Below are 9,322 nucleotides of genomic sequence, written 5' to 3' on the forward strand. Positions count from 1 at the left end.
AGGAGTTCCGCGACATGCTCGAGGAGGAGACGGTGGACGGGTTCCTCCGGGGCTTCGAGAACTTTCGGCTGCAGATGCGCCGGTACTGCCCCCAGTATGACCTTTCAACGGTCCGTCCGAGGATGGACTTGGGTTACGGGTCTGATATGCAAGGCCTTCCTGCCATTTTGACGTCCGAGGCAGGATTGTACGAACAAGACCCTGCCGAGCCCTCGACGACGGCGGCCGAGACGGATGACGTCCCGGAGGCGACACCGGCGGCCGAGACGGACGACATCCCGGAGGCGGCACCCGAGGCCCCTGCCCCTGACCCTGAGCCTGTGCCGGCTGAGGTCATTACTGTGCCAGACGACCCCCCGGATGTCGCCCCCGCAGCTTGAGACTTGTATTTTTTCTTTTTCATTGTATCCGAGGTCGGCTCTTGAATGGCCGACTTCCAATTTTGTAATTGGCCCTCCGGCCCTTTGTCAATGAAAAAATACTTTCATCATTCTGTGCTCGTCTTTCCCTTTCTCGTCGTGAATAAGGTTAGAGCCTTAGCTAATCGCCTCTAACTTTGTATCTTGGTTTTCGGGCTGCTTAACGAAGTTGCCCTGTTTCCCAAGTTATATCTTGGCCTTCTCGGATTTTAGTCATTCCGACCAAAGGGAGCTCCGAGCTTAGGTTTCTAGCAAATTTCTCTAAGTCCCACAACTCGGATCTTAGAATTGCGAAAGTCGTCACGTTCGGCCTTCGGGAAAATCCCAAGGCATCGAGGTCGGGCCTTAGCCCTTCGAGTAAGACCGGGGTCGGTCTGTCCGTGCCGCTATTCGGGGAGTTTAGTCGGGTTTCCGAACTCAACTCCGGACCCTTCATGGGGAACGTGGGCTGATAATTAAGTTATTGCCGAAGATTTCCATAGTTATCGTTCTCGGAATTTACCGAGATTTCGGTGAGTAAGGCAGGAATCTCTAAAGATCGCCTTAGTATCTGTGTTCGGCTGGTATACTCGTGGCTGAGACCACTTTCTTAGCTAGACATCGGAGTCTGTGTATGGGGGCCGAGTTGGACCCTAATTTATGAAGATTTCGAACAAATTGTGGAGACTCGGCGAGCGGAGCATGCATAATGTAGTTAGGAGATCGGTCTTAAGCCAACCTGTTGGGGTAGCCCGGCTTTGGGGCGAGATAAGACTCCAACGTTGGATGAGATTCCGCTTAGCAGTATGTAGATAAAATTTGACAGGGAGGGCGTCGAGTTAGATGTACCTCTTGCCTTCTCAAGAGTTGTGCTTCACATGGCGAAGTAGGCTGCTTCACTCCTTCGTCGACCTCCGGAGTCATTTTTGACTTGTAAAGGGGGCTCGAGCTTCCGACGGCACCCGCCGAAGTTGAAAGGATCTGGGAAGGCTTTATTGATTTGTAGCTCTTTTCGAGGTCGAGGGAGCTTGAGACCCTATGGTCGGACCTCGGGGCGCCCCAACCTTGGTCGAGGGATCTTGCGCCAGGTTGGCGGGTTTGCGGGCGCTCTACCGAAGTAGGATGCGCGCGCAGCTCAGTGGCGGAGCTCTGCTCCAGGAGGTATTGTCCGCTTTGGGGATCGGGGATCGTCGACCGCTCCCGGGGGTCCACTTTGTGGCGCCCTGGGTGGAACCACCCTTTCCACCCCTCACGGCTTCTTTCCGAGGTCGAGGGAGTCTGGTTCTCTATGGTCGACCCTCGGGGCATCCCGACCTTAGTCGAGGGATCGTTTGTCAGGTCGGCGGGTCTGGACACGCTCTACCGACCTGCGACGCTTCCCGAGGTCGAGGGAGTCCGGTTCTCTACGGTCGACCCTCGGGGCATCCCGACCTTAGTCGAGGAAAAGTATTGTCCGCTTCGGAGATCGGGGATCGTCGACCGCTCCCGGAGGTCCACTTTGTGGCGCCCCGGGTGGAACCACCCTTTCCACCCCTCACGGCTTCTTCCCGAGGTCGAGGGAGTCTGGTTCTCTACGGTCGACCCTCGGGGCATTCCGACCTTAGTCGAGGGAAAGTATTGTCCGCTTCGGGGATCGGGGATCGTCGACCGCTCCCGGGGGTCCACTTTGTGGCGCCCCGGGTGGAACCACCCTTTCCACCCCTCACGGCTTCTTCCCGAGGTCGAGGGAGTCTGGTTCTCTACGGTCGACCCTCGGGGCATCCCGACCTTAGTCGAGGGAAAGTATTGTCCGCTTCGGGGATCGGAGATCGTCGACCGCTCCCGGGGGTCCACTTTGTGGCGCCCCGGGTGGAACCACCCTTTCCACCCCTCACGGCTTCTTTCCGAGGTCGAGGGAGTCTGGTTCTCTACGGTCGACCCTCGGGGCATCCCGACCTTAGTCGAGGGATCCTTGCGTCAAGCCGATGTTTCATCGTCCTGCGATACTTCTCGAGGTCGAGGGAGTTTGGGACTCTACGGTCGAGTCTCGAGGCATCCCGATTTTGGCCGGGGAATCTGAGGATCACAGACGGCCCAACATTAGAAGAGAATTACAGTCATCAAGATAAGAGAATTATTTGCAGAAAAGGAACTGAGTCCATTGTCCTGATTGTCTTGAACCCCTAGGGGTTTTACTGGTAGTACATTCGTAGATTCTCGGAGTTCCAGCTTCGCGGGATCAGGGTCCCCTCTAGGGACTTTAATTTATACGCCCCTGGTCGTTGCACCCGGGCGATTTGATACGGCCCTTCCCAATTTGGGGCGAGCTTTCCTTGCTCGGTCGGTTGAGAAGCCTCGGCTCTCCTGAGGACGAGGTCCCCCACTTTGAAGAGCTTGGGTTTAACTCTGGAGTTGTAGTATTGGGCCGTTCGCTGTTGGTATCTCGCCATGCGGACCCGGGCAACCTCTCTTGTCTCTTCGACGAGGTCCAAGTTGCTCCTGAGCTGGGAGGAATTGGTGTCGGGGTCGTAATGCTCCACCCTTGGAGAAGGCAGGCCGATCTCCAACGGGATGACGGCCTCAGTGCCGTATGCTAGGTTGAAGGGGGTCTCTCCCGTGGGCAGTCGGAACATGGTCCGGTATGCCCAAAGGACATTGTACAAGTCCTCGACCCACTGTCCTTTGGACCGATCAAGCCTAGCCTTGAGTCCCTGCAAAATAGTGCGATTAGTTACCTCAGTTTTTCCGTTTGTCTGGGGGTGAGCGACCGAGGTGAAACGGTGATCAATGCCGAGTTCAGAGCAAAATTCCCTAAAATGAACATTGTCAAATTGTCGACCATTGTCAGATATAAGGATACGGGGTAGTCCGAATCTGCAGATTATGGACTTCCACACGAAGTCCCGCATCTTTTGCTCGGTGATCCGGGCGACGGGTTCGGCCTCGACCCATTTGGTGAAGTAGTCGATGGAGACGACCGGAACTTTCTCTGTCTGGTGGCCAGGGAAAAGGGCCCCAGGATGTCGATCCCCCATTGGGCAAACGGCCAGGGGGCGATGATGGAGGTCAGCAGGGCTGAAGGTCGGTGCTGGATATTGGCGTTTCGTTGGCACCGATCGCACTTCCGGACGAAATCCGTTGCATCCTTCTGGAGTGTGGGCCAATAATATCCTTGTCGCAGGACCTTATGGGCTAATGCCCGACCCTCCAGGTGATTTTCGCAGATCCCTTCATGGACCTCTCGGAGGGCATAGTCCGCCTCGGAGGGGCGGAGGCATCTGAGTAGGGGAGAAGTAAATGATCGCCGATAGAGTCTATTCTCGTACAAGACATACCGGGGGGCCTGGCGCTTGATTCGGCGAGCCTCCATCTCATCAAGAGGTAGAGTCCCGTCTTGGAGGTAGCAGACGAGCCCATCGATCCAGCTCGGCTCAGAGTCGATGCACATGGTGGGCTCGGGTTCCTCCGTGCTGGGGATCTGAAGGTACTCGAGCGTTGTTCCCTTGGGAAGCTCGCTCATGCGAGAGGTTGCCAATTTGGACAGCTGGTCTGCCCTGAAGTTTTCCGCTCTGGGAATGTGCTGAATACTAAAAGAATTCAGGATAGATGTGAGTTCCCGCACCTTTTGGAGATACTTTTGCATGGATGGCTCTTTAGCTTCAAAGTCTCCTTGAATCTGGTTCACTACCAGCTGGGAGTCGCTGAAGGCCGTCAGGTCTTCCACTTTCAGTTCTTTCGCCAGCTTGAGCCCGGCGATGAGGGCCTCATACTCGGCCTCGTTGTTCGAAGCCGGGAACTCGAGGCGCAAGGCTTGCTCGGCCACCACTCCGTCTGGACTGGTGAGGATGAGTCCGGCTCCACTACCCCCCGAGGTTGAAGATCCGTCCGAGTGCAGGACCCATGGCTGCCTCGGGGCTTCCTCCGCGGATACGGGTGGCAACTCGGGGTCGTCCGGCAGGGTACACTCCACGATGAAGTCGGCGAGTATCTGAGCCTTGATAGCCGGCCGGGGTCGATACTCGAGGTCGAATTTCCCGAGCTCGACCGCCCATTTGGCGATCCTCCCCGCACGATCCGACCTTTGCAGTATTTGCTTCATGGGCTGGTCGGTCAATATAGCTATTGTGTGGGCTTGGAAGTAAGGCCTGAGTCTCCGAGCCGAGATAATGAGGGCGAAGATGGTCTTCTCGAGCTTAGAATATCGGGTCTCGGCATCCCTGAGAACCCGGCTGGTGTAATAAACCGGCTTTTGGAGCTTGTCCTCTTTCCGGACGAGGACTGAGCTTACTGCAGCAGGGGAGACGGCCAGGTATAAATAAAGGACTTCGCCCTTTTGAGGCTTGGTGAGTAGCGGGGGAGAGGCCAGAAGGCTCCGGAGCTCTTCAAAGGCCTGCTGGCATTCTTCTGTCCACCGGAAGTCTTTCGGCCGTTTGAGGCTCTTGAAGAAGGGGAGGCAGCGCTCGGCTGACCGAGAGACGAACCTTCCCAAGGCGGCGACCCGCCCCGCGAGCCGCTGCACCTCCTTAACTGTCTTTGGAGGCGACATCTCTTGCAGTGCCCGGATTTTCTCCGGGTTGGCTTCAATTCCGCGCTGGGTCACTATGAAACCCAGGAACTTGCCCGAGGTGACCCCGAACGCGCACTTCGCTGGGTTGAGCTTCATTCGATACCTCCTGAGTTTGGAGAACGTCTCGTTGAGGTCGGCTATGTGGTGTTCTGCCGCTCGGCTCTTCACCAGCATGTCGTCCACGTAGACCTCCATGTTCCGGCCGATCTGGTCTTTGAAAATTTGGCTGACCAGTCTCTGATAGGTGGCCCCAGCATTTTTCAGGCCGAAGGGCATCACCTTGTAGCAGTAGGTGCCCTTGTCAGTGATGAAGGCCGTCTTCTCCTCGTCTTCTGGCGCCATTCGGATTTGATTATACCCTGAAAAGGCGTCCATAAAGGTTAGCAGTTGATGCCCCGAGGTGGAGTCGACGAGCTGGTGAATGCTTGGGAGGGGAAAGCTGTCTTTCGGGCAGGCCTTGTTCAGGTCGGTGTAGTCCACGCACATGCGCCATTTCCCGTTGGCCTTCTTGACGAGGACTACGTTGGCGAGCCAGTCCGGGTAGGAGACCTCCCGGATGAAGCCGGCTCCGAGGAGTTTGTCCACCTCCTCAGCCGCAGCTCGTTGTCGTTCTGGGGCGGAGCCTCTTTTTTTCTGCTTTATAGGCCTGCTAGTTGGTTTCACCCGGAGTCGGTGGACCATGACCTCGGGGTCAATTCCCGGGACGTCCGCGGGCGACCAGGCAAAGACGTCAGCATTATCCCGCAGGAAGCTGACGAGGCGATCCCTCTCGCGGGCGCCCAGGCCAGAGCCGACCTGCACAGTTAGCTCAGGAAGATTTTCTTGTAATGAAACTTGAACAAGAAGCCCACCGGGCTCTACTTGCTTCTTTCAGAGGGTGTCCCTCGCATCGAGGGTTTCTATGGGCAGCGAAGGGCCTGTTGGCTGGGTCGCCGCCTCGGTTGATTGCTTTGCTCCGTGGGCCGCCACGTAGCATTGCTTGGCGACCGGCTGGTCTCCACGGGACTCGCCTACTCCTTGGCCGGTGGGGAACCGCATGAGCAAGTGGCGGGTTGAAACCACGGCTCGAAGGGCATTTAGCCCTGGCCGCCCAAGGATGGCGTTGTAGACCGAGGGTAGACGGACCACCAGGAAGTCCGTCCTCACAGTGCTCTCCCGGGGGGCGAGGCCAACTGTGACAAGGAAGCTGGCCTCACCTTCAACCGGGACCGAATCTCCGGTGAACCCCACCAGCGGGGCATTGATTCTCCGGAGATTTCCTTCTGCCAATCCCATTTTTTGGTAGGCATGATAATACAAAATGTTGGCCGAGCTTCCATTGTCAACTAGGACACGCTTTACATCAAACCTATTTACAACCATTGAGATGACCACAGCGTCATCGTGAGGAGTCTCGACCCCTTCTAAGTCCTCGTCCGAGAACGAGATGACTTCATTAGTGCGGGGGCGTTTCGGGGATGCTTCCTGGGCGACTGCTCCTGCCGAGGCCCTCCCGATCATGTTAATGGTGCCGGCAATAGGCCTGTTGTCGTCCGGATCTTTGGGCGGTACAGTGTTCTCCGCCGGCCTTCTCTCCTCATGTCGGTTTCTTAAGAACCAGTTGAGTACTCCCCGTCGGATGAGTGCTTCTATCTCGTCCCGGAGCTGGAAGCAGTCTTCCGTGTCGTGCCCACGGTCTCGGTGGAAGCGGCAGTACTTTCTGGGATTTCGGGAAATTCCCGTGTCTCGCATTGGGGGCGGGGGTCGGAAGAAGTCTCGACCCTCGATCTCCATCAAGATCTCAGCCCGAGGAGCGTTGACGGGCGTGTAGTTCTCGTACCTCCCTGGGTACGTCCGAGGCCGTGGTGGGGACCTCGGTCAGGGAGGTGTCCTCTGCCGAGGTCGCTCCTGCCGCCGTGGTGGGCTCCTCAGTCGGGGGAGATTCTTCTCTCGGCGGGGCGATCGGCTCCTTTGTCGGCCGCGCTCCTCGCGGCGCTTCTTCTGCTTCTTTGAGGCGGGCTCAATTGCTTCCCGCCTGGAGGCGACTGCCTCCTCGGCCTTGGCATACTTCCGAGCTCGGGCCAACATCTCGGTGAAGTCGGCCGGAAAGCTCTTCTCGATGGAGAAGAGGAATCGGTAGGAGCGGACCCCTGTCTTCAGGGCCGACATGGCAATCGACTGGTCGAGCTCGCGCACCTCCCAGGTGGCGGCGGTAAAGCGGTCCAGGTACTCTTTGAGGGACTCCCCCTCCTTCTGTTTGATGTCCAGGAGGGAGTCTGACGTCTGTCGTTGGCGTCGGCTGGCAGCAAAGTTGGTGGCGAACTGTCTGCCGAGCTGCTCAAAAGAGGATACCGTGTTCGGCTTCAGTCCAGAGAACCAAAGCCGAGCGGCCCCTCGGAGGGTTGCTGGGAAGGCCTTGCAAAGTATGGCCTCCGAGAACCCTTGTAGGGCCATAAGGGCCTTATAACTCTCCAAGTGGTCGAGAGGGTCGGTGATTCCGCTGTAGGGTTCCACCTGAGGCATTTTGAACCTCGCGGGAACCGGCTCATCCTCAATCTGGCGGGAGAAGGGGGACTTGATAGTGAACTCAAAATCCTCCTCTTGTCTTGCCTTCTTGCTGTGGAGTGCCGCAATCTGGCGCTCCAAATGCTCAACTTTTCGGTCGAGCTCCCCCACCCATGGGATCGTCGCTGTGGTTTGCGTCGGCTCACGGTGGCCTGGGGCTGATTCTGCTTCAGAAGGCTGGAGCCTCCGGTCGAAGTCTTCCCCCGGGAGCTCCCTCCGGGGAGAAGCTCGTTCTCCGTTGTTGGCTCTGGAGGAGCCATGCAGGTTCTGGCTTGGGAAGGCCGGGCCGTTGGGGAGGCACTCCGGCGGGACCTGGGCCCGCGGGGGAAGTGTAGGTAAGGCCTCCTCGCGCCGTAGGCCTTGAACGGCGGCGGCCAGGGCCTGGACTTGCTGTACCAGGGCATCGAACTGTTCCGGCTGGACCTGAGGAATCGGGTCAGCCGGAGTTGGAGAATTCTGGACGGAGCGTCCAGGACTTTGCGGGGGGCGCCGGGAGATGTTGGAGGCTCCCTTACTTCTCAACTTCATGATCGCTACTCGGGCCCTTCCTCTAGCGCCAACTGTTGCTGGAAATTGGACCCGGGGGCAATCTTCGGTCGAGGAGAGGGAGTGGCGAGGGGTCACCACGGCGGGACGGCGACCGGTCGGCGGGCGGCGCCCTCCTTCTGGGGCGGTCGGAGAGAGGGAGCAGCAAGTCCACACGGCGGGGCGGCAATCCGTCGGCGAGCGGCGCCCTCCTTCTGGGGCGGTCGGAGAGAGGGAGCAGCAAGTCCACACGGCGGGGCGGCAATTCGTCGGCGAGCGGCGTCCTCCGTCTAGGGTGCCTGCAAACAAGCCGGTGGCCGGGTCTTCCGGCGCCGGCCCTCCGACGCTCAAGTCAGGGAGGGGGCAAATTATGTTGAAGAGGAGCCAAAGTGTTTTTTGAGTATCTAATTTTTCCCACCCCCCGCCTGAGAAGCCAAGGTTCCCTTTTATAGGCGGGGGTCGGTGTACCTGTGATGTAACGGGGCGAGGCCGTAGTACGGCTCGGCATGCTGTCCAGGTCGGCGCACGATCAGGCGAATTATTGCGTCGGTGTCGGAGGTATGGCCGAGATCAGAGACTTATCACAGTCGACTAGACTCTGCTGGGCTAATTTGCCGTGGAGAGCTGAGAATCCGTAGATGACAGGAGCCATGCGCATTAAATGTGGAGTAAGCCGGAGATCCGCATGAATTGTGGAGTAAGCCGGGGATCCGCATTAATTGTGGAGTAAGCCGGAGATCCGCATTAATTGTGGAGTAAGCCGGGGATCCGCATTAATTGTGGAGTGAACCGGAGGGTTACAGTAGCCATACGCAATAAATGCCGGAGGGGCGTCAGGGTATGGTCCTCGGTCGGACCTCAGGGGGGTATGACCGTAGTAGGTGGCTGACAAGAGTAGATTTTGAATATCAAGGTTTTCCCAGACCGGAGTCCTCGAGGTCGGCCGTCTTGAGGTCGGGCGTTCCGAGGTCGGACGCCGACTTCGGCTGTCCAGGGTCGGTGATTATGTGGCTTCTTAGGGGCATTTGTGTCATTTGGGAAAAAAATCTTATTCCCCCAACAAGTTATGTAGCCAATCTTTGTATATTCCTATATTTATACACATTGGATATAATATAGTATATGTGTATATCTGGATTATTGGGTTCGAAAATTTAGATATAGCTATACCTGAGCTTGAATATTTAAGAAATTAAACTCTATGCAGAGAACCAGATTTTGATCGAATAAAGCTGACAGAAAGTTGAATTGTATTCATTCTCACTTATTGTATTATAATCTAGTCAAGCTATCAGATTTTAAGTACCAT

Source organism: Phoenix dactylifera, chromosome 2 (assembly GCF_051530095.1).
Source record: "Phoenix dactylifera cultivar Ajwa chromosome 2, Ajwa_hap1_PhDact_Kaust_v1.1, whole genome shotgun sequence".
Lineage (NCBI taxonomy): Eukaryota > Viridiplantae > Streptophyta > Magnoliopsida > Arecales > Arecaceae > Phoenix > Phoenix dactylifera.